The sequence below is a fragment of the Armigeres subalbatus genome, chromosome 2 (assembly GCF_024139115.2).
Source record: "Armigeres subalbatus isolate Guangzhou_Male chromosome 2, GZ_Asu_2, whole genome shotgun sequence".
NCBI lineage: Eukaryota > Metazoa > Arthropoda > Insecta > Diptera > Culicidae > Armigeres > Armigeres subalbatus.
The window spans coordinates 347,534,252-347,558,332 of NC_085140.1; the positions used below are offsets into that span (position 1 = coordinate 347,534,252).

The 24,081-nt window shown below is 39.0% G+C and overlaps 1 protein-coding gene across 3 annotated transcripts in view; it reads right to left on the reverse strand.

Annotated features, from left to right (window-relative positions):
- Positions 1-23,839, reverse strand: part of LOC134212900 (PRL-1 phosphatase) — a 179,562-nt gene extending 155,723 nt beyond the window's left edge. The window contains exons 1-2 of one of the 3 annotated variants that reach the window (XM_062691205.1): positions 23,520-23,839; positions 22,990-23,299 (exon numbers count right to left, since the gene is read on the reverse strand). The gene's annotated coding sequence lies outside the window, so the exon portion shown is untranslated. Of the gene's footprint in view, positions 1-22,989; positions 23,300-23,500 lie in introns of all 3 variants that reach the window. The other 2 variants (XM_062691207.1, XM_062691208.1) reach the window with 2 other exon arrangements.
- Between the last annotated feature and the right edge of the window lie 242 nt (positions 23,840-24,081).

Consider the following 24,081-nt stretch of genomic DNA (forward strand, 5'->3'; position numbering starts at 1 on the left):
AAATAAACAAGAAAAATTATTATATTAATTAGTATGATATTATCAAATATGTTTATATTATAATAATCTACTAGAAGTTGTAATGTAAAGAAAACGTGAATATGAATTAGACATCGAAGGATATTAAAGCTACGAAGGAAATTAAGCTCAACATTTATATTCACATGACTTTCAGCAGTATGGCTTAACAAAATCATATTTCTCAGCGACGTAGGTATATATACAATATATATGAACATATCCTTAATTATATATTTCGATTGAACCTTATAATTATTTTAAATTTGGCAATGCATGTGAAACTTAACCAACCTTAAACCGGTTTTGTCGTACTATCAAACTGCAAGAAATCGCTCCCACGGGGGACAATGCACTCTTTTTCTTACACATATTGCCAACCTTGAACCCGGTCAACCGTCGGGCTGAACTGCATCCAACCGAACGTCGCACCTCCAACCGAACCACACCAAGTGCAATGACCAGCAGGCAATAACAGACAACAACATCAGAACCACCGATCGGACCCCGCCCCTCGCCGGTTCTTCGTCGTCGTGCATTTAACACGACCCGTTTCACCTCAGGCCGCGACTATGCACATTCCCCGAGCCACAAAACATACCGCAGATCCATTGCATGCCCAGTCTTGGTTCCTCTTCGGATAGCCAAACTCACAAAACTGCATCCCAATGTCCAACCAACCGAACGCATACACATCCGCACTTTCAGTATTCGGATGGCCTAATGCTGTGCTGAGCTGTTACCACGCCGTACGCAGTGGTCCGATGTCGAGAATAACCCTTGCTTTCGTGGAACTGTTAAATAGCCTAATTATTGTGCAATCCAGTTAATCATTTTTCACGACTGAATTCAGCTCCCCTAGACCAGACCGGGATTCGAACTAACAAAGTCCATTGCGCCCATCAAATTATGTAAATAGTTTCTTCGTTCCTTGAATCTACTTACAATAACCTTTATCTCAGGATATCTCGACCAGTCCAGTACTGAGATTTTCTTTTTCATTGAGAGAAATCATGCAAAATTTCCATACAGCTCCCTCTCCTAGAAAACATGAACAATAAAACGATTCGTTCTGCCTAAGTCCATATAATATTACTGAAATATAATATTATTTAAATATATATAATTTTATTTTCAATCCTTGACAACTAGACTAATTTTGGACATCGAAAACCAAAGCTGTTTTGTTACATTTTTTTCGGAGAACAGATTTTCTATTTCTCATATCTCTTCGATCTTCATTTCTTGATGGATGATTGTTTTTACAGCACTAGAAGACATGAAAAACGTTTATTCATTCTTGAATATATTTTTCTTAATAATGCGAAAAACAATTCTAATTCAACTTGATTCAAAACGTGTCTATAACGGGTTTGACGTAAAACGACCTTATAAGACATTAGTTGATCGCCCGCTTTTAGTAAAAAAAATGTATTTCTGTAATATTTAAGTAAGTTATGCTCAGCATTCGATTGAAAGCCCGCAACTGCAACGCAATGACGCCGCCGCCGGTGCACTGCACTCAGTCAATCCTGGCCCGGTATGCACAAAGAGCATCAAACTCGATCAACTCTCAAAGTTGCTGCAGCCGCGCCCCCTTCCATCGCTGACAGCGACAACCGTTCCGTTCGCGGTGCGCACCACCTAGGGATGTTGGTGGTGGATGGCAACGACCGTGAATCCCTTTTTCGGCTTCTCACACTGACTGTCGTCGTTCATCCCCGCAATTTCCTGCTCGCTGCATACGAAGATACGGACTGCTCTCGTTGCCCTCGCCGCTATAGGTAGGTTACGGAGGCACGGCTCGTTCAGACCCCGTACCAGATTGGTTGTATTGTGTAGAGGTGCAGCAGGGCAGGTAATAATAATAAAGAACGCGCAAGAACAGGCTGACGGCCGCCGTCTGCTTACTTATTCAGGAGGCATTCACCTTTCTGGATTCTTCCCTTCTGTGTGGCCGTGTCTGACTGTCCGTCCACCGTCTCCGCGTTCCCTGTTCGTTCTCCTTCGCTGCGTTCTGGCGGTATTGATGGTGGTGGTGGAGTGGACTACCTGGGGCACTGGAATAATGCCAGTCAGCAACGGAGGAGTGCATTTTCGTGTGTAATTTATTTTTTGCCTGGGGTTTGTGGTTCGTTTTTCGTTTTGCGAATGGGAAACCAAAATTTGCTTCTTTTCCGAAAGCGGTTCGATGGCCTAAGAAATGGCGACTTTTCGTTCAACGTCACAAACTCAGTCGCCATGCGGGGAAGACGTGTTCATGGGAATATAAAGTAGAGATTTATGAAGAATTTCTTGGAATCAATATTGCTGTCTAAGATTTTCTCCCGCAATTGGTAGATATCGGCCGACCAGGATACACTCTAATAAGCGACTGTAGCTACCTGAATCCGAACAGAAGATTTACTTTCTGTTAAAATTCCAAAAATGGAGGAGCTAAACTAACTATAATGAAACTTTATTCTATTTATTTGTTGTTATGCATCAAATTCTAAAGAATGGCGTACAAATTCATTTTTATTATTTCTTTAAAATGCCAACATCGAGCTTGACCAAAATAGCCAAAAATAGAAGTCCAAAATAGAATATTTGTTAACAGCTTACATTGATATAAGCCATAAAAGAACTAGCAGCAATACCAAAAATTTGCACCGAAATATCATTTAAATATCAATATATGTATAAAAAAACAAACTAGTAGCACGAGATATTCTTATATCAAACAAGTCCATATCTCATTTTGCTATCAAATCACTTTTTTTTTCTTATTGAGCTGTTTTTGTCTGGTCGGGATATGTTCAAAGAGAAAAACTAAAATGAAAGAGACTTTTTTAAACAAATTTTGTATCCAAGCTCCAGACTGCCAGTGTAGGCGATGACACGTTCTCATGTCTTAGATCAGTGGTCCCTAGCATGCTTACTATCTAGGGCCGGATAGAAATTTTAAACTGTTGAAGCGGGCCGCAGTACATTTGCAGGCTTTGTTTTTCATTTCATGTAGAATTTTACAGCTCAATCAAAATTATTTTCAATATCTGTTTCACATTTCAGTAAAATTTGTTGTGATGAATCTTCTTTAAACAACATACTTGTAAAAAAACAATTTATTTCACGGCTCTAATCACCGTAGCTGACTTTTTAGCATAGTTTGCAGAACATATATTAAGAGTCCTGTGCGTGATCTCTCTTGTTTCGGACAGCAGAACGATCGCGCGGTCGGCCGAATTATTGTGATCTGCATTGCGCGGCCGGTAATAAAATTTATCAGTTCTGTGCGTGATCTCTCATGTTTCGGACAGCAGAACGATCGCGCGGTCAGCCGAATTATTGTGTTCTGCATTGCGCGGCCGGTAATAAAATTAATCAGTTCAGTGCGTGATCTCTCATGTTTCGGACAGCAGAACGATTGCGCGGTCGGCCGAATTATTGTGTTCTGCATTGCGCGACCGGTAATAAAATTAATCAGTTCAGTGCGTGATCTCTCATGTTTCGGACAGCAGAACGATCGCGCGGTCGGCCGAATTATTGTGTTCTGCGTTGCGCGGCCGGCAATAAAATTAATCAGTTCAGTGCGTGATCTCTCTTGTTTCGAGGCGGGCTTGGTAGTCATATGGCTACTGCTTCTGCCTCATACGCAGGAGGTCATGGTTTCAATCCCAGGTCCGTTCCATCCTCCTACTTTTTATCTTTCTCTTTATTTCTTATGTTCTAGCAATCGCTAGAACTGGAAATGGACTTCCATACCGTTTCCATTACTATTCCTATACCTTCAACTTGAGTATTCTAACAGTAATCTGCTAGAATTGGAAATGAACTATAGAGCTCGTTTCCTACATCCAATTAGAAATTCCATCAGTTACCTTCTCCTATCTATCACATTGGCAGCTCGTTAACCAAGACGGACCCCTGCCTCTCCAACCTAACCCAGAAATTCCAACAAATTCCGCATGAACTCGTGGCAAGTGCAGAGGTATATTCGGCTTGCAGTGGGCGAGTGATTGCATCATCATTTCCTCCCCTTCCCTACATTGACTTGCATTCTGACGTGGCAGGCGCCAGTATGACCTAACAAATGAGATCACCAGTACTTGTACATTGAAGATGTGTGCTAGTCCCAAGCAAACATCTGTTGGTTCCCTGTGCAAGAACAGCTGATCTGGTCATAATGGAGTAGCAACTACGAGCAGTCAATCAAGCTCAAGCTCAAGCTCAAGCTAGTTTGCAGAACATATATTAATCTATTTTCCCATATGATCATATGTCATCCGATTTTAAGTTTCTGATTTTTTTTAAGGAATATTGTTCACTACACACAACAGTAACGATTCCTTATTCTATCGGTTCAAGGACTTTAAATGTGAACCTAAATGCATGGAATAAAGAAGCTGATAATTTTATTTCCTATTTGGGCAGTCAAAATATAGAAATCTCCCAATTCTGCGTCATTGAACAGAAAAAAAATAAAATTTCGAGACACCATTGGTTATGATCAATGGTGTCAAATAACGACAATCATGTTACCAAAGCAAGGTGAACTTGCCAGTAGATTTCAATAGATATTGAATAAATCTGAATTCTGCACTTTTTACCGAGCTTCCAGATTTCCGGTCAATTGAATTTTACAGAAACCTTTTATTCATTAACTAATCGGAGCATGGGTAAATTCTTCATTTTGTTAAATATTTTAGGTACCATCGATCGAGGGTTCTTTGGCCAAATCTGGGGCTATTTTGGACATTTGAAACAAGAATTATAACGTAAATTACTCTCCAAATGCCGTTATCACCATAATGGTGTCGTGTTGATAGTCGGATGGCAACTTTCTGTTTCAAATTTGATATTTTATCCGTTTGTTTTTGTAGAAAATCAACAATCCAAAGTAGCCATCGGAGTCAACTTGCACTACAGTAGCGTAAAGTATGTTTATATTCAGCTTATTTCTAGAGTTAAAAATATTGTCAAACCCTAACTTGTATTGAAAGTTTCCATTAGTTTGATCAGGCAACATTAGTTTGTTCAGCATTTCGGTCGTTTGAATCTGCGAAAAAATGGACGAAGTTGCTATTTTCATAGCCCGGGCAATCTTCGAAGTTGGCCTACGTAACATCTATGAAATGATGAATACTTATGCTTAGGATAATGTGACCAGCAAGCGTCCTGCGAAACGCGGGATGCCTTTCGGACGTCACTAGCTTGAAAATGGATCCTCCAGAAGTGCATTTCGCATAGATTTTGACTCAGAAAAAAATGGAAAAATATTTGTAAGGCCGTATGAATTGTAATAAATTTGTAAAACGAAGTTGAAAAATGCAGCGTCCCGCGAAACGCGGGACGTCTGGTTACATTAGCTTAGGATCATAGGGGCATAACTGATTTTTTAATTAATCATATTTGTGCTTAAACAACGTAATGATGTAAACTTGACAGATTCCCTGAGTATACAAAAAAAAATTTGATGAGAAGCGTTTTGTGTCACCTAAAGGTTATCAACGGGCCACATGTAGTGTAAATTCTGAAATCCTTCGCGGGCCGCAGGCAAAGGCTTTGAGGACCGCACTTTGGGGATCACTGCCTTAGATCAATTGTTACTGCCGGTGTGGAACAAATAACTTAATGCTTTCATACAGATAGCGTGGTGGTGCAGCTAGAGTGAGCATTTTCGTTTCTTTTATCATATTTCAGGATTTTTGTTTTCAGTTTATCTCCATGCCTGTGCCTGAGCGAGCACTTTCAGTCGTTATTCAGTATCATTTGCAAGTAGCGCATCTAATATACGGACTACGGATCGGGTCCGTCAAAGTATCCTCAGCAGAGGCAAAACTTCCGATGTCAATGTTCACTGAATTTAACGATTTTCCGATAAAAGTTGTGAAGGCACTTCTTTGTAGTCTGTATTATCAACGGGCTTCCCATTATCTTTTCAAAAACAATTGTTTTTGAGTGAAGGTTATAATTACAGGGCTGGTAGCGATGAATGCCGTTCAAAATAGTGACTTAGTGACCAACGATGACGAAAAAAGTGGCCAAATAGTGACTTTCAGAAGCAGAAAAAGTGACCAAATAGTGACTTTTGTATGAAGTACTAACCAGGTAGTGAGCTAAGTTGGGGCCATCCTTAGCCGTGCGGTAAGACGCGCGACTATAAAGCAAGACCATGCTGAGGGTGGCTGGGTTCGACTCCCGGTGCCGGTCTAGGCAATTTTCGGATTGGAAAGTGTCTCGACTTCCCTGGGCATAAAAGTATCGTCGTGCTAGCCTCATGATATACGAATGTAAAAATGGTGACCTGGCTTAGAAACCTCGAAGTTAATAACTGTGGAAGGGCTCAATGAACACTAAGCTGCGAGGCGGCTCTGTCCCAGTGTGGGGATGTAATGCCAATAGGAAAAAGACGAAGGAAGAGCTGAGTTGCATTCGTATTGTTACTGTGTAACTCGTAGATCGGAAACTAGGGATATCATGTTTTTTTAAATCCTTATTAGAATGCTATCAGAAATCAAGAGAAGACAAAAGTTACAAAATCATGAGGATTACTACTACTGGCCGTGTGCATCTTCATCGTAACTAGGGAGAGGATGGATCTTAGCAGGGGACAACTGACTTGGCGACACCATCATAAATACCACAGAGTTGGATATTGAGGAAGGTATTCGTTGGGACATCCAGAGGCTAGCAATATGACCATGGTAAACCTTATTCCGTAACACACGGGAGCAGGTAACGAGTTACAAGTTGTTACACTAAACCATGCTTATAATTTCAACAACAATTTTGAAGCAAGTTCTACAGCATTGTGGTAATAAAGTTTAACATGAGCTCGAAGTTTTTCGTGAAACTGCAGTTTGTGTATGAAAAAAGCAGAATGAAGTATAACAAATTTTGCGCTGTCTTTTACTATCGATTAAAAAATATTGTCACGTCAAAATATATTCTCAAAAGTTTCACCATATATAGATGATTCAGCTGCAAGATAGTATGAAAAAGTGCTAGAACGGTGTTTTGGATTGGGCTTTCGCTAATTTTTATGTTGTTAGACGTGTGAACATTCGTTTTGGCACGTTGAAAAATTAACACGGTTTTTCGGCAAAAAAGAAATAAAATGATCTAATCAATTAGTTGACAGAGAATTATTTGGAATCACAAAGCTTATGAATCATTATAAGGAAAAAAAATTTAAAAAAAACTTAAAGAATCCAAAAATGATGACATTTTTAAAATACGATTTTTAATAATTAAAAATAACATTTTTAATTGAAACAAATTTAAAAACATATAGAGTCCATTTGCCATTTGTTTTTTCGAGACCCTGATCTCGGTTTCATTAAAAACATTAACTCATATATAACATGAATTTTACCGAACCTAAGTTTCCTAAGTTTCAAGTTTTGTAAAATGTGATCTAAATTCTTGAATTTGATGCAGAAATTGCTTTGGAAAACTCTAAAATGTTTTCAGAAATTTCAGCGGAAGTTGATTTTCTGTGGAAAACCTTGTGAAAATTTCTAGGATTTTTTTTTTCAGAAATTGTGCAGAAAATACTTCAATTCTTGTGAAATCTTTCTCCAGGAGTTCAAACGGAAATTCCAACAGAAATCCGATGGCGAATGTCAGCACAAAAACTTCCGGAAATTCTTTCATACCATAAATTCAAGGCAGAATATTTTGTAGACATTCCTGCTGTCTTTCAGGAATTTCCGCGGAAACTGCACGTCAATTACTATAAAAACTTCTCCGCGAATCCCTGAAAAAAAATCTCCTTCAAATACAAGCGGATTTTTTCATGAATTCCGGTAGAAATCTTTTTGAGAGTTCCTGTAGATGTTGCTTGGTGAATTCGTAAGAAAAACCCTCTGAAAATTATTTCCCAAATTCAAGGCGGAATTTTCACGGAATTTTACATAAAGATTTATGCGGTCATCGCTACAGAAATTACAGTGAAAGTGCCTCTAAGAGAAACAAAGTTAGGAAGCTTTTTATAACGAAGGTGGATTTTTTCTAGATACTGGCATCTTACTCAACTCAGGAAGTAGTCCGAATTCTAATGTGGTGCTACGCCGACAATATCATGCTGTGTGGTTCGTCGTAGAGGGGTTAATCAATCAGAAACTAAGAAATATCTCGGAATTATGTCAAAATTGACGTGACAAAAAAATGGATATTCAGAAACGATGAAAAATGACAACAAGTGAAGTTCTTTCCATTATAATGCTTGTTAAACGAGTGCTCAAGAGTATAATGCAATCAATAATGTTTTGGAAATATCCAAAAAATTGAGTAAGCATAGATTTCAAATGTGGAGTCCCTTCTCAACGACATTTTGCTATCGAAAACAAAACCCTACGCTCCTTATTTATTAAATTTCCACCCAAAACTAAATCCGCGCGAAGCCTCAACCGTTATGTAAATCCGCATCAAATACGCGAGAATAGCAAAAACTGCAAAAATCGCGAAATCCTCGTAGTCGTAACAATCCTGCGCTTTATATACGGCGTTGCCTAAACGTATGCCCAAGCTTCGCTGTGTGGTATGTCTGTGTGTCTCTCGATCCCGAAGTCCATGGTTCGAACCCACTCTGCCTTTCATAAGACGGCCTTGGAGCAATTTTTCAAACTTCATATATTTTGCTAACAGATTTACATTTGATTTGGTTGATGATAATGGTAGGTACAAATGATTTTTATTTTGAACTTTTTATAAACGGTGGTGCGAAAATAGTGACTTTAGTGACCATTTTCCGAAAAATAGTGACTTTAGTGACTTTTTAGTGACTAGGCTCAAAATAGTGACCAAGTCACTAAAAAGTGACTTGCTACCAGCCCTGTAATTATTAAGTAAACATCCAACCTCCAATTTGAAACAAATATCCAGAACCATCAATATTGAAGTTTTGTCCGAAAAACAGACCATGCTTCTAAATTTGTAGTTGTAGGTATAATGGGTATAATGACGGCCACCTGCAACGGCCACGGACTTTCACACTCGACTCTTATCCAGTCGTCCAAGTTATAGGTAATTTTCTCTCACGAAAAAAGAATAATTTGATCAATAATTATAGACCCAAAGATATTTGCAATCATTGCATCTCCTTCTGCAATGAATTTCTTTAGCTTAATTGAAAATGTCTAGAATATAAAAAATTCTCGCGCTTAGTTTCATAGGGGCGTAACTGTATTGATCGATTTCTCTTATTCGATTTTATATTTTGTTAATAACTCAATTGTTTCAAAAGCTACAACCGTGATTATCGATTCTGGTGCAAGATACATTCATCCTTTATAGCACCAAATCATTAAGTCATCGACAAACTAGAGCAATTTGCTACAATAATAAAAAGAAAACATCGACGAAAAGAAATCGATCAATACAATTACGCCCCTATGAAACTAAGCGCGAGGATTGTAATAATATAATAAATAATCGAACTCATTTACCATGGGAAAATATTTGACAGATTTCCAAACAAACCGATTTAACCGCTACTATGATGCTGTTATAAAATCTGTACACACTATCTGTCATGATTGAGGGGTGATCACATAGTTTATGGCTAGCCAGTGGCGTAGCCACGGGGGTGGTTTTGGGCATAAAAGACAAAACCAGGTTACACTTTTTGCCTTTCTCGTACAACAAAGTTGTACCGAAAGGCTATCATTTCACTCCAAAATCGAACTTTTTATAGAAGTCTCGGAGACCCATGTTATATATCAATCGACTCAGCTCGTCGAGCTGAACAAATGTCTATCTGTCCGTGTGTATGTGTGTGTGTGCACATGAAAACCGAAAAACATTAGCCACTTTTTCATATAGTAATTCTTAACCGATTTTCTCGCAACAAGTTGCATTCGATGGGGGACAAACCCTAGTTGATCACTATTGAATTTGATAACGATCGACCATTGTGTTTAAAAGTTATTAAGAAAATGGAATCGAACTATGTAAGCGCCATATAAGGTTGGTGTCTTGGCTAAATGCGAGAAAGGCAGTGTCACCACTCGGTGAATTAAGTTGGTTTTTTAAACGAGCTTGAAATTTTTCTTAAGATTGTCGTATGAAATGCATTCCATTAGTGAATCGTTTGTAAATCGATACGTTTTCTTGTGCCGAAATTGCAAAAGAGAATCGAATAATCCTCTTACGATCAATATCCTCAGTGTTTTCAATTTTTCCAACGAAATGTTTTATTTTTTTCGTATATACTATATAGAAAATCTTACAAACCAGTCCATACCTTCGTGAGTTATATTGCCTCAAAAGAAATGCAAAATCATTTTTATATATGGAAAGATATATAGAGATTTGGTGTTTAGTAAGAGCTACATTTTTCTGAGCTAAATTAATGATGACTTCAAGCCCCAAATGCAATTCGGCGGAACGGTGACAAAAACGAAAAATTTGACAGAAAATATATGAGCTAACTGTCAATCCTGCCATTTCCGTCGTCGTTCCGCTGCATTGCGTAGGGGCCTTTATTGAAAACGGAGAAGACTTAGTATTGGAAAGTCAGTCAGTTTTAATTTATAAAATACAGAGGTGACAATGAATATTGATTTTGATCTTGTAGTGCTCTTATAGAGAAGAAGATACGTTAGAAAATATTATAAAACGTATTAATATCAAAAATGTTACTGTTAATGCCAGTATGAAAAACAACAAATAAATCATATACGAATATGCAGGATACATTTAATAACTGCAACACATGCATGCCTTTAAACTGTTATTCGAAAGTTTAATTAAATTTACGGTAAAAACTGTCTCAATGATAAATTCAGCGTAACGATCAGATTGTCTCAAATTGAATGTGAGACGAAAATATGTTTTAGACCACGTTCAGATTATGAGCTATATCAATTGATGTAGAGAATCGTGACATGAGACGCCATATACATTATTTGCAGTGAAAACGAGATATGTGAACTCTGATGTAGAGGTGCTCCATATCAAGTGATATAGCTCATAGTCTGAACGTCGTCTTACATAACAGAGACAAAGGGTTAGAAAATTACACCTCAGATACTAAATGTTTTGAGATCAAAAATTCTTCAAGTTTAAAACGACGTCATTATTGTCCATTTTGTTCACTAGGGCTAGACTAGCCATAGTTGATCGATACACAAACTTTAAAAAAGACGCTCATGTCCTCGGAATCCCCTCATTACCACTTTACCCTTCAACAACAATACTGTCCCATAAAGAATAATAACTTCACCATTACATGGTCAACATTTCCCCGTACTATATATTGCAACTAGAAAATGTCGCATCGTTATAACATTACATTACTCGTCCTCTGTTCGTTTCCGTTACCTTATTTACCTTGGAAGGATGGATGGATGGATGGAAGGATATTCTTTCCTCGCAGACTTGGTCGGTACGGACGGTGTCCCTTTTCCGCTGCACTGAAAAATTGCACAAAACTGAACAACTTTTGAGTGTCTGCCTGCTTGACTGCACTTCTCTGAGTTCCCGCCTCCCTCCCCACTTCTGCCGCGACAACTAGCACGACTGAGGGCGTCGTTAAAATATAAATGAAGCAGTTTTCATATATACTGTTATGCTGTTGTGGAGGGATACTGTGCTTTTTATTTCTGCGTTGTTGTACTACTTGTTTCCCTTGGTTGGGTCGGTCAAGAGCTGGTTCGAGTTCCGAGCTTGCAAAATTATTTCCTAGTTGTGCAAGGTTCGGAAATCAGTCGCCGACTTTATTTTTCTAACGGTTAGATACTAAGTAGCAAAGAACAGACTTCTGTTTTAAAGTGCTTCCTTGTGTTTCAGCAAAGGGTGAAAGAGGATACGATTCACAATTTATACATTTTTTGTAATTGTATCTTTTTTGTGAGGCAACCCTTTTGCCTTTCTCGTACCTATAACAAAGTTGCACCGAAAGACTACCATTTCACTCAGAAAACAAACTTTTCATAGGTGGCTCGGGGAACCAATCGACTCAGCTTAAAATGTAAGCAGATATCTGTAAACCTGTGACAGAAGATTTGAATTGATAATATAAAGAACATGTACCATCGTCCTGCAGTTTCTGGTGGATCACCACGTTCATTACAAAGTTGATTATTTTGAAGATATTTAAGGTTTTTATGCTTATCTGATATTTATTAAACTGAATATTTTGTAAAATGAAGAACAAACAGAAGGCTGAAGAAGTTGCTCTCCTACACACTAAACCAGTTTTCCAATGTTCGGTAAATTAATGGTAAAAAATGTATCTGTAGAAATTACAACGTGGTGGAAATAAATTGAAGTAGGTACTAAACTTGTCCTATGACAGGTGGAGACATTCCACTTAAAGAGCTTAATAATTTTCTTAGATCTTTCTCCATGATTCCTCACGAATAAGCCTCAAATTAGCTTGAAGAAGAGGATATTTCCATTTTTAACATATGTAATGCAAATTTTAACAAACATTACGTATACTTTGTATACGAAAAAGGCAAAAAACACGAATAGCGCCATGCATTAATGTTGCATGTCTAGCCAGCTTTCCACGCTCGCCATAATGACGGCTGTTATAATCATTTTTGACAATAACTGTCAACGATTAACTGCTTTGGACGCTGTAGGTGTCCCAAAAATGTTCATATGTTTATTTGTTACCGTTCGATCCGCAATATGTCCAGAATCTAATAGACGCAAAACGAACTTCAATGCAACAAAATAAAGGAAAACGAACCCGGTGGAGAATTATCAAGCACGCGTAAAATTTTGAAAATGGAATAAAAAGTTGACTGCGGTTGTGTAGTTGGAGGTTGTGGTGACCGCTGTCTTCCATGACGTGGCAATTGGGCGGACTTGGTGGGACTAACTGGACGACTCTACAGAGGTAAAAATGGTAACTTACCGAAAACGATGCCGCCGTGGAATGAAAGTTTCCAAGAAAGTCGCAGTGTGGGACGCACTTGTTCAAATGAAGAATTGTCAACAACACGGGACGGTTGGTTGAAATTCTGTATGTTCACAATGCGGGACGCGCTTCCTTGGATGAAGAACTATCACCGACATGGGATGGTCGGTTGAAAATTTCATAAGCTCACGGTGCAGGATACACGTGATGTGACTGATGATAGCCAACTCGGGATGTTGAAATACGTAAAAAAAAATTTGGCAAATGTCAATATAATAATTTGTCATCGACTTTGATGCTAACTCCGGCTGTGTCCGAATGCAGGTCACTAAGGGATTGGATAGTTGACGTAATTCTCGCTTTGATAGATCCTAAAAGTTGTCTGTTCCTCGAGAAATCACTGGGATAATGGCTATATGAGGTAGGGAGTACACTGCTGTTTCGTTTTGGTAAACGGTATGCCGAATGTAGCGTGTTTTCCGAGACTAAACAAAAACCCATTCGCGGAATTATTCATTTGTTAAACGACCGCACATAGCAGTACTCATATTATATATACAAAAAGAAAATTCGATTTTGAAACGAATGAGATATGATTTACAACCGATAACACATTGCGATCGGTAGAATGTTTGATATTGGATAATGCGGAGGTTATGAAGAATGATAGCCACGGAATTCATAATCGATAACCACGGGACGCTGATATAAATAAACGATATGAACGCTTTGTACTATCCAGCTTAGAATATTCACAATAAGATTTATTGTAAAATCTCAAGATAATCACCTGAAATAAGGTTCTTTAGGATGGCGCCCTTTTGTTGTAATATTAATGGAGTAATACAAATGTTCAATGTATATTTCGAGTAAATATAACTGGCCATGTCCTTACGAAATTGGCGTTATCTATCCGAGTAGACGAAAATGGTTTTAAAAAATCGTGGTTTAACAGCAAAATGAGATAAGGACCTTATTGTTATGCAAGAGATAAAAGATCAGACGGCAATATTCATAGCTTTAAAATATCATCCGAAGTTTATGCAACTTTTTTAAGAAGTGATAATGGGCAGTGCTGCTCTCGACTACTACACTGCTGGCACTGATGCTGATAATCGCTAGAATAGTTTCTTCTGCTCCAACGATCACCGGCGTTGTCGGTTGCCTCTAGCAATAATGGTTCGCGCAATGAGCGATAGCTGGAGTGGAGAACAAAATATTGTTCCATTCTTTCATGTTCATTTGCTGGCGTGAAGATAGTAGTTAGTGCACCAGAGATGAGAAATTAGTTTTATCTAAATATTAGGATTAAGGATTTATTTATTTATTCATTTTATTTTATTGTATTTGTCGTCAATCATTTCGTAGACCGTTACATACATAATATGTGGCTATACTATAGTACATTAGTTTATTTTAACTATTAACTATTGGCCGGTTTAACGTATATCAAAAAATGCTTTTTTTAAGTGTTTTTCTGTTCATTGTCTCATCAATTTTGTCGCTATGTGAGTTATAACAAGACATTATTCTGTTCAGAGGTGCATGTTTGTTCTATGATGACTTATACGAAACAAATTTCTATTTCTTAAGGACGTTTTCACTGGTGGCGTTCTATTCTAAATTTTGACAGTAAAATAGACCAAATCTAAATTTACCATTTTCACCGGAGCGGTTTAAATTTATTTTTCGAACAGTTTCGTTTCAAAAAATTGAAACTGCCATACTCTTTTGTTTCAATTTTTCGCAGTTTTGGACCAGAATCCGCAGTCTGATCCAAATTTTTCAAAACAATAAAAAACAAAGAAGAGTGTTGTTTGTGTTTATGTTCACATATTTTGACAGGATTCTATCGCGCATTTCGACGAAAATATGTTTTGGCGTTTGCACAGGCTGCAAACGGATCGTGGATTTTTGACCAAAGTCAACCGGAACCATCGACTCCGATTTCGGTGGCGTTGCGGCTTGTTAGGTTCCTGCTGCTGCTGCTAGTGAAAAAAAATCCTCCGAATGCCGTCGCTGGAGGAGCCGATGGAGAAGATATGTATATTGCTCGCATTCAGCACGAATACTCAATCATTCCCGGTAAACTACTGGCATCGCACGGAGCTGCTTATGTGGTATGGAGTGGCACCAAGATCCCTAAAATGGAATTCGGTAATCCACGGAATCATTCGCAAATTCTGAAAGCAGTTTTTTGCTGATTCCGAAAATAGTTACCAGATTCCGACGTGAATCCTTGCAGATTCCAGAGGGAATCCTTTGCGGATTCCGGCAGAAAACATTCGCAGATTTCAACGGGTATCTTTTACAGATTCCGACGGAAAACCTCGCTTTCTGACGTAAGTTCTTCGTCAATACCAACAGAAATCCTTCGCAGATTCCGACGGGAATTCATCAGCGATTCCGTTAAGATTTCTTCGCGGATTCCGAAGAAATTTTCGTGTATTTCGATCGGCCGTTAATGCTCAACCTGCCTTTTCTCTCCGATAGGAACCCTTCGTTTATTCTGACAGGCACAGGAACCATGTGCGTACTCTGTCGGAAGTCATACATGGACTATGGCGTGACTTCGACGAGTGTTTCGACGGGAGTCCTTCACGATTTTCGGCAGGAATCCTCAGATTCCGACGGGAAGCACTCAATGATTCCGACAGAATTCTTCGCGGATTCCGACGGCAATCCACAGAATCATTCGCTCTGTAAGATTCCGACGGGAATCTTTAGCGAATTTCGACAGAAAGCTTTCATGGATTCAGACAAAAACCCTTTGCGAATCCCAACGTTGACGGGAATCCTTCAGGATTCCGACAAGAATGCGTCGCGATTTCTTACACGAGTCCTTCGCGTAATTCGAGGGGAATCTTTCGCGGATTTCGACGACAATAGCAGATACTGTCGGAAATCCTTTGAGATTGCGACGGGAGTCCTTCTCGATTTCTGCCGTAAGACCTTCGCAAATATCGACAAAAATATTTCGCAAAATTTCAACAGAAACTTTTTGAATTCCAACGTGACCCTTAGCGAATTCTGAAAGGAATCCTTTACAGAATCTTCCGCGTATTTTGAAAAAAAAGTCTCCCGCGTATTTCGATCGGCCTTTAATCCTCAACTTGCATATTCTCTTCGACAGGAGTTCTTCGCTTATTCCGACGAGAACCCTATACGGATTCTGACGGAAGTTATTCACGGATTCTAGCGTGAATCCTTCAAGTGTTCGACGGCAATCCTTCGTAGATTCCGCAGGGAATTCATATGGGATTCCGATTAGAGTCCATTTAGATTTGGAACTACTCGTTCTTTTTTTTCGTGATTTGTTATCCTAATTATAATAAGTTCATCACGTAAGAGCTCCTCCTGGAGTTCCTGCAAAAGTACATTAAGGAATACCTCCAGAAATTATTCCAGGAGTTCTTCCAAGTATTCCTCCAGGAATTCCTTCAAGAATGCCTCCCAAGTGTCAAGAATTTATCCAGAAGTTCCTCAAGGAAATCCTTCAGGAATTCCCCTAGGAACTCCTCCAGAAATTTCTCAGGAGTTTCTTCAAGAATGTTTCCAGGAGTTTCATCAAGAGTTCCTCCAAAAATTCATCCAGGAGTTCTTCTAGGAATTCCCCCAGGAGTTTTTCTACGAATTCCTCAAGAAATTCTTTCAGGAATGCCTATAGAAATTTATCAAGGAGTTACTCCAGAAGTTCCTCTAAAAATTCTTCCAGGAGTTCCTTTAAGAATTCCTCCAGGAGTTCCTCTAGGAGTTCCCTCCAGGAATTCTTCCATTAGTTTCTTCAAGAATTACTCGAGGAGTTCCTTCAGGGATTTCTCCAAGTGCACCTGTTGGAGTTCCTCTAAAAGTTCCTCTAGGACCTCCTCCTGGAATAACTCTAGAAATTTCTCAAAAAATACCTTCAGGAATTTCTCCAACAATTCTTTCATAAATTCTCCCAGGAAATCCTTCAGAAGTTCCTTCATACATTCCTCCAGAAGTTCCTCCAGGAACTCCTCCTTGACTGATTTTTTTTATGAGCGTCTTAGGGGAAATGTTACACGATTAAAAGACTATTATTCTTCCATCTACTTCCACTATTTAATTTGTATGTATCAAACAGATACGTATTTCGTTTTCTGCTTGAAAACTTCTTCAGTGTTTTGTTATTGACTTCCTCCAAGAATTCTTCCAGGAGTTTTTTCAATAACTCTTCCAAGAATCCCTGCAGACGTTCCTCGAGGAACTCCTTCAGAAGTTCCTTCAAGAATTCCTCCAGGAATTCTTCCATTAGTTCCTTATCAAGAATCACTCGAGAAGTTCCTTCAGGACCTCCTCCTGGAATTCCTCTAGAAATTCCTCAAAAAATTCCAATTCCATTCCATTCTCCAATAATTCATTCAATTCTTCATAAAGTTCCTCCTGGAATACCTCTTGAAGTTCCTACAAGAATTACTTCTGTAGTAACTCCAGGAATTCCTCCTGGAGTTCCTCCAGGAATTCCTTCTTGAGTTCCTCCAGGAGTTCCTTTTTGAGTTCCTTCTTGAGTTCCTCCAGGAAATTCTTCTGGAGTTTCTCCAGGAATTCCTTCTGGAGTTCCTCCAGGAATTTCTTCTGGAGTTCCTCCAGGCATTCCTTTTCGAGTTCCTCAAGGAATTCCTTCTGGAGTTCCTCCAGGAATTCCTCCTGAAGTTCATCCAGGAATTAACTTCTGAAGTCTTCGAGTTTCTCAAGGAATTCCTCCTGAAGTGCCTCCAGGACATGGAGTTCCTCCAGGAATTCCTTCTGGAGTAGCTCAAGGAATTCCTTCTGAGGTATTCTTCAAGAAATTCCATCTGGAGTTCCTCAAGGAATTCTTCCAGGAGTTCTTCCAGGAATTCTTTTTGGAGTTCCTTCTGGAGTTCCTCCAGGAATTCATTTTGGAGTAACTTTTGGAGTTTTGTGCCACATCGCTTTGGAAGGGGTAATACGAAGAGCAGGGATTAACACGTGTGGTACAATTTTCAATAAGTCTGTTCAGCTATTTGGCTTCGCCGACGACGTAGATATTATGGCGCGTAACTTTGAGAAGATGGAGGAAGCATACATCAGACTGAAGAGGGAAGCAAAGCGGATTAGACTAGTCATCAACACGTCGAAGACGAAGTACATGATAGGAAGAAGTTCAAGAGAAGACAATGTGAGCCACCCACCGCAAGTTTGCATCGGTGGTAACGAAATCGAGGTGGTAGAAGAATTTGTGTACTTGGGCTCACTGGCGACTGCCGAAAATGATACCAGCAGAGAAATTCGGAGACGCATAGTGGCTGGAAATCGTACGAACTTTGGACTCCGCAAAACGCTCCAATCGAATAGAGTTCGCCGCCGTACCAAACTGACAATCTACAAAACGCTCATTAGACCATTAGTCCTCTACGGACACGAGACCTGGACGATGCTCGTGGAGGACCAACGCGCACTAGGAGTTTTCGAAAGGGAAGTGTTGCGTACCATCTATGGTGGGATGCAGATGGCGGACAGTTTGTGGAGGAGGCGAATGAATCACGAGTTGCATGAGCTGCTGGAAGAACCATCCATCGTTCACACCGCGAAAATCGGACGAATGCGGTGGGCCGGGCACGTAGCCAGAATGTCGGACAATAACCCAGTTAAAATGGTTCTCGACAAAGATCCGACGGGTACAAGAAGGCGAGGTGCACAGCGGGCAAGGTGGAGCGATCAGGTGGAAGATGACTAGCAGACCCTCCGTAGACTGCGTGATTGGCGACGTGTAGCCATGGACCGAGCCGAATGGAGAAGACTCTTATATACCGCACAGGCCACTTCGGTCTTAGTCTGAATAAATAATAGCTATCACTCATGCAGCACAATTCGATGTTTTCACCACACACATCAAGTATTCGATATTGCTTATTCCTTGATCGATAACCGTAAAAAAGCCGTGTAAAAAAGTGATTTGCGATAGAGTGATAACATGGCTCATAGTGCGTGCGGCAATAACTTCCTCTTGACTCGCTGTGACAATATATCGACGGTTTCGTGCAATACTGGCACAACTTAAAAAAAATCGTTTTTAACATTTTGATGGTAAAGCACGAAGAATAGTATAAAGTTTCACCTGACCGAGTTAGTTGATTTCCGCAAGGCCGATGATTGTTCATTCATCTTTTGAACATTCTGTCAAATCATAAATATATTACCGACATTCTCTCACTCAATTTTTCCACCGATGTCGAGTGTGCAAATCGTGGATTAAATTTGCTAAAATATCACCTGAATTGACGAAGGCAGAACGTTTCTCCTGAGCTTTCGATCTGGTACGGATGACTTTGGAAAAAAGGTGTATCTTTTATTGGTTTACTGGACTACGACGAAAAGACGACAATGCCTGCCTTAACCCTAAAAGAATTTAAAAAAAATCGAGGTTTGATCCGTAGTGATGTGTTTGTAGTGACTGTATTATCGTCTACTCAAGTGTTTTATGAAAACTTACACACCAAATTTTTTTCGCCGAAATTCAGCATCATTTTGCTGAATTTTGCCGAGCTGAATGATCAGCAATCATTTCAGCAAAAAAAGTTACTGAAAATTTCAGTGAAGTGAACTGTCATTGCATTTGACAATTATTTGCTGAATCATCAGCAAATCCAAATAGTTCGCTGAAATCTCAGTAGATTCAGCTACTATGGAATTTGACAGCAGCTTGCTGAAATAATTCAGCAAAAATATACCCAACTGCTGCTTTAATAAGCTTTTTAGCTATCCAATATAATTAATAAAGAGATGAAAATATTTTTGAAGGTTTTTTTATTTATTTACCTGATATAAATTTATTTTAACATTATTTATACATTTCAAAAGAATACAGTGAATATGAGCTGGATAGGAATTGCCCAACGATCTCTTTGATTTACTGAAAAAGATTTAAATTTATCACGTGACTGTTCTCTAGTGTGTGGTAGAGATCATTAGTTAATAAGTAATGGTTATGTAATACTTACAGGAATAAGGGTTCGTGGTGGGAGAAAAAAGAATTTCACAACTTATCACACAGCATAATTAAAAGCATTACTAAAATGGCTACTTTTCTTCTGAAGTTTGACAGTTAAGAGTCGGTCAATAGAAAAAGCTGATCGATCAGTAAAATATGCTGATTTTCAGTAAACTTCATAATTGCTGATTTTTCCCAGTAAAGAAGTTTGCTGAAAAACTTTTTACGGATTTGCTGTGTATGAATAAATACGAAAAAGGCAAAACTTATGACTTGGTTATCGATCGCATTGGGTCGACAAACAACTGATGGATCCAGAAAACGATGAACCAAAGCAATAAATTTGAGGTAGCAAAAACATAGTTATGCTCTTTTAACCTAAAACAAAATATCATAGAATTTTCTGATTTTAAAGTTATTATTTGAATGTAAGTCCTACGTTGAGTTTGCAATCATCAGAGTTTAACTTCACATCAATAAAGGCACAAAACGCGTACTGGATGATTTCTCGCTAAATTTTTCAAAAGGACCTAAGTAACATTTTTTTCATGAATTACTTTGAGTACTGCAATCAAAAGCTTTCATGTTGTTCTGTTGATTGCGCTATTCAAATTAACTCATGAAAAAAATGTTACTTAGGTCCTTTTGAACAGTTAAGCGAGATTTCTTGAACCTAATGCTACGTTTTGACAGGGTAAGTGAATTGAACAACTCAATTGAATTCAATTGACTTGCCAAAAGTTGAACATGTTCAACTTTACTTTCGTTCAAGTGAGTTTAACGAAGGTGTTTAGACCTTCAATTCACTCATGATAATTATATATATACATATTTATTGAAAGCTTGTTACCAAAAGTTTTCCCAATTTTCTTTGCGTCTCGCTTTTTCTGATAACAATGAACAATGTGAAAATGGTTGCTAAGATACCAAGTGGCGTTGATTGTAGATCAGATCAGCGTCTGAAACAATTACTGTCACATTTATTTATAGCAACCGCCATTATAGCTAGCGTGGAAAGCTGGATAGGTCATTTTTTAGTACTAGTTCTGTCATTTTTTCCCTTATTGAGTCCAGCGGTGATTGCAACGTATTTGGTTACTTCGTCAAAAGTGTTCTTCTGATAATCTTCTATCGTCAACATCAGATAAACAAACGAATCTTGCTTGATTTTATGTCTAATCTAAAGTCGGGACAACAGAAGAATGAAAAGCAGATGTGCTCGTTTCTTTATGTCGTGCTTTTGCACGTGCTTACACGCATATTAGCAAAGCAACTAAAATAATTGGTGTTATATTCATTTCCTACGGTATAAGATGATTTTGTGACCATGCGATAAATAATAGAACAATGCAAATTTCCTGTCAAACGGTTCCCTTCTCTAGAATCAATTGTAAACAAATTTTGAACTTGCTACACATATTTTTCTGTTGTGTAATAAGTAATGTAATATGTCAAGCATTGACACAAAACATTTACTCAATCCAATCGATATAGCAACAGAAAATACTTTTTGTGCAAATCCTATAAGAATAGTAAAAATTCGATTGTTCCTGAAATAAATGTCAGTGAAGCAACTGCATGAAATGTTTACATGTAGGGAAACTGTTCTGTTTTCCATCTCACTGAACATATTTTCATCTCATCGTGAAACAAAGAAATACAGCGCCGATTTAGGTGCCGCCAGAGTAGACGCGACGTGCGATGCGACGCGACACGACTCACGTAAAAGAATAACAATCATTATCAACAGGCTGTCAAATTGCACTGTCGCGTCGCGTCGCATCGCACGTCGCGTTTACTCTGGCTTCGCCCTTAGTCGCTTCCAGTGCGTGCTCACTGCAGAAAAATGGGATGAAGTGCAGGAACAGTAACCCTATACCCTATTTATCAAGCTATTTACACATTTGATGTGATAGCCTTGAAAGCTGTAATTTATCAGGATTGCATACAGATTTTTATTACACCTGCCAGCCTGTTATACTCACTCGGAGTGTTTAGTCGGCAGTTACTCATTATGACATTGATTGCAGACGATACATAAAATAACTTATTTGTCAATAAACTTATACATCATAGCGACCAATTCGCCAACGGTCTGCAGTACCGTTCACATTCTGCAGTAATATAATCATGAACACCCCAAGGCATATACCAACCGTCGATAAGATAATCAAGCACCTTCCGCAATTTCGTGATTAATAATTAAACTTTGGCAGTCTTATCACCAAGCACTCAACTATCCTATAAATACCTTCAATACACGCGAAGGTGCATACCACCCCCAAATCGCATTCGCTTCACGCACCAACACACGTTCGCCGTGGTCTCGAAAGCATGCCCACAACCAACAAACGCAGCTGAACAGGTTGAGGGGCCTCGCGATTGCAATTTTACTGATACTGATGGCTAAGTACTGGTAAAGGTTGGTTGTATACACTTCCTACTTCATCAGCGACACTTAGACAATCTGAGTACTAGCAATTTTGTTGTTGTCCATACTTTCTGTAAGATTGGCACAAATCTATCTCAATTCGAATAGGAAAATATGCATGATGTTAAGCATGCCTTCATTTTTTTAGTGAGAGGAATTGAGGAGATAAATAATGAAGTAGAATACATATAATTTTCTTTCAAATATAATTGAGAGTAACATAAATAAATAAAGTAAAGCCGCTTGAATTGATATTGTTATGATCTCAAAATCAATTATTGACAATATTTTAAGGTCACACTGATGCAGTGGGTTCAGCAATTTAATGCATATCGTCAGGATGATATGGCTAATGGTTGCTGGTTAAACATTTGTTGGCATAGCCCAACTTTCTATGTGTGAGTCAGTTTTGTATTGTGTTGGTTTTTATATGAGCTCATGCTCTACACTCTTTGTAGAGACTGGGGAAGAACACGCGGTGGCGAAGAAGAATCCAGACTATCTATAAGTGAGGAGGATCCAATCACGATTTTTTATGCGTCTGTGTAAATATGTATTGACGTCGAACTTGGCGCTGATGACGGAATGCTTCGACAGCGACGGGGACTATTCTGATATGAATATTTCTGGAAACTTGTCGCCACGACACAGTATCTAGCTGGTGGAATTTAAACGACAGTTTTTTTTTATCATTTTAAGTCAGTTACTTACCACAATAGCCATACACATTGAATTAGGAATGGTAACGGGTTTTGACCGTGTTACGTGAATGCCGTTCAGCCTGAAAAACACTTGCTTCGTCCTCGGATCACCACAAAAGTACGACTGTCGATGGGAATCGTTTAGTTACAATTTGCTCAATTTTCGCAACTTTTAATACACTTGAGCTGACTTGGATTTTGACTTGACACTTGACGATTATCACTTCCACTGGCACCCAAACCAAACTTTTTTGTTTCACCTAATATTTTCCCGTAGCTTTGCGATTGCAATAAACCAGTTGTACACCAACACTTTCACCCTGTGAAAAAAAGAAATGGTTGTAGAGGAAACACTCTTTCGAATTGACACGATTTCAATCCCTCTTCAGGTAGCACTAATCTCCAATCACTGTAATAGGATTTTCACATGGGTATTTCCTGAGAAAAACCCAACACCAATTGGAATTACAGAGCTTTCTTCCACCGATTTTTTTTTTATTTGATTCACCCAAATTTATTACACTTGTAATTGCAACCCACCGAAAGACACACTTTTCCACCAACAAAGGATTAGGCTTTTCTCCCCAGCGCTGACTGCCGGAACTCTTCGTAGATGCACTCCGGAGATCAATCAACACAAACGAATGGCGTGAGTAGACGATGTCGCGGAAATATAAAACCTTTCGAAGAAGAAAAGCACAATCGATGATGCTGCCTACGATTCTTCCACTTTAATTTTTCCACACTTCCGTGTCGCGCAAAACTTCACACACTTGTGCTACTAGCTGAAATGCTGATGATCAACAGCGAGAGGGAAAAGCTAAACCACTCGGCTTGAAAGTTGTCTCAAAACTGGCCGTACACTGGTGAAATAGCGAGCACATTCGCCACGCTGTACCAATACCCGCCAGGAAAGCAGACTGTTCTACACGTTCCACATGTAAACGCTCCACGCACACACCCGTCCGTTATGCTGCGGGCACGTTTCGCATCTGGCAACAGTCACCCTCGCCCATCACCAGTATCCTACATAAGGAGGGTTAGACTCATAGGAAAATTCAACTACTACTGGCAGCACCAAAAAAAAAACAACCATTCAGGC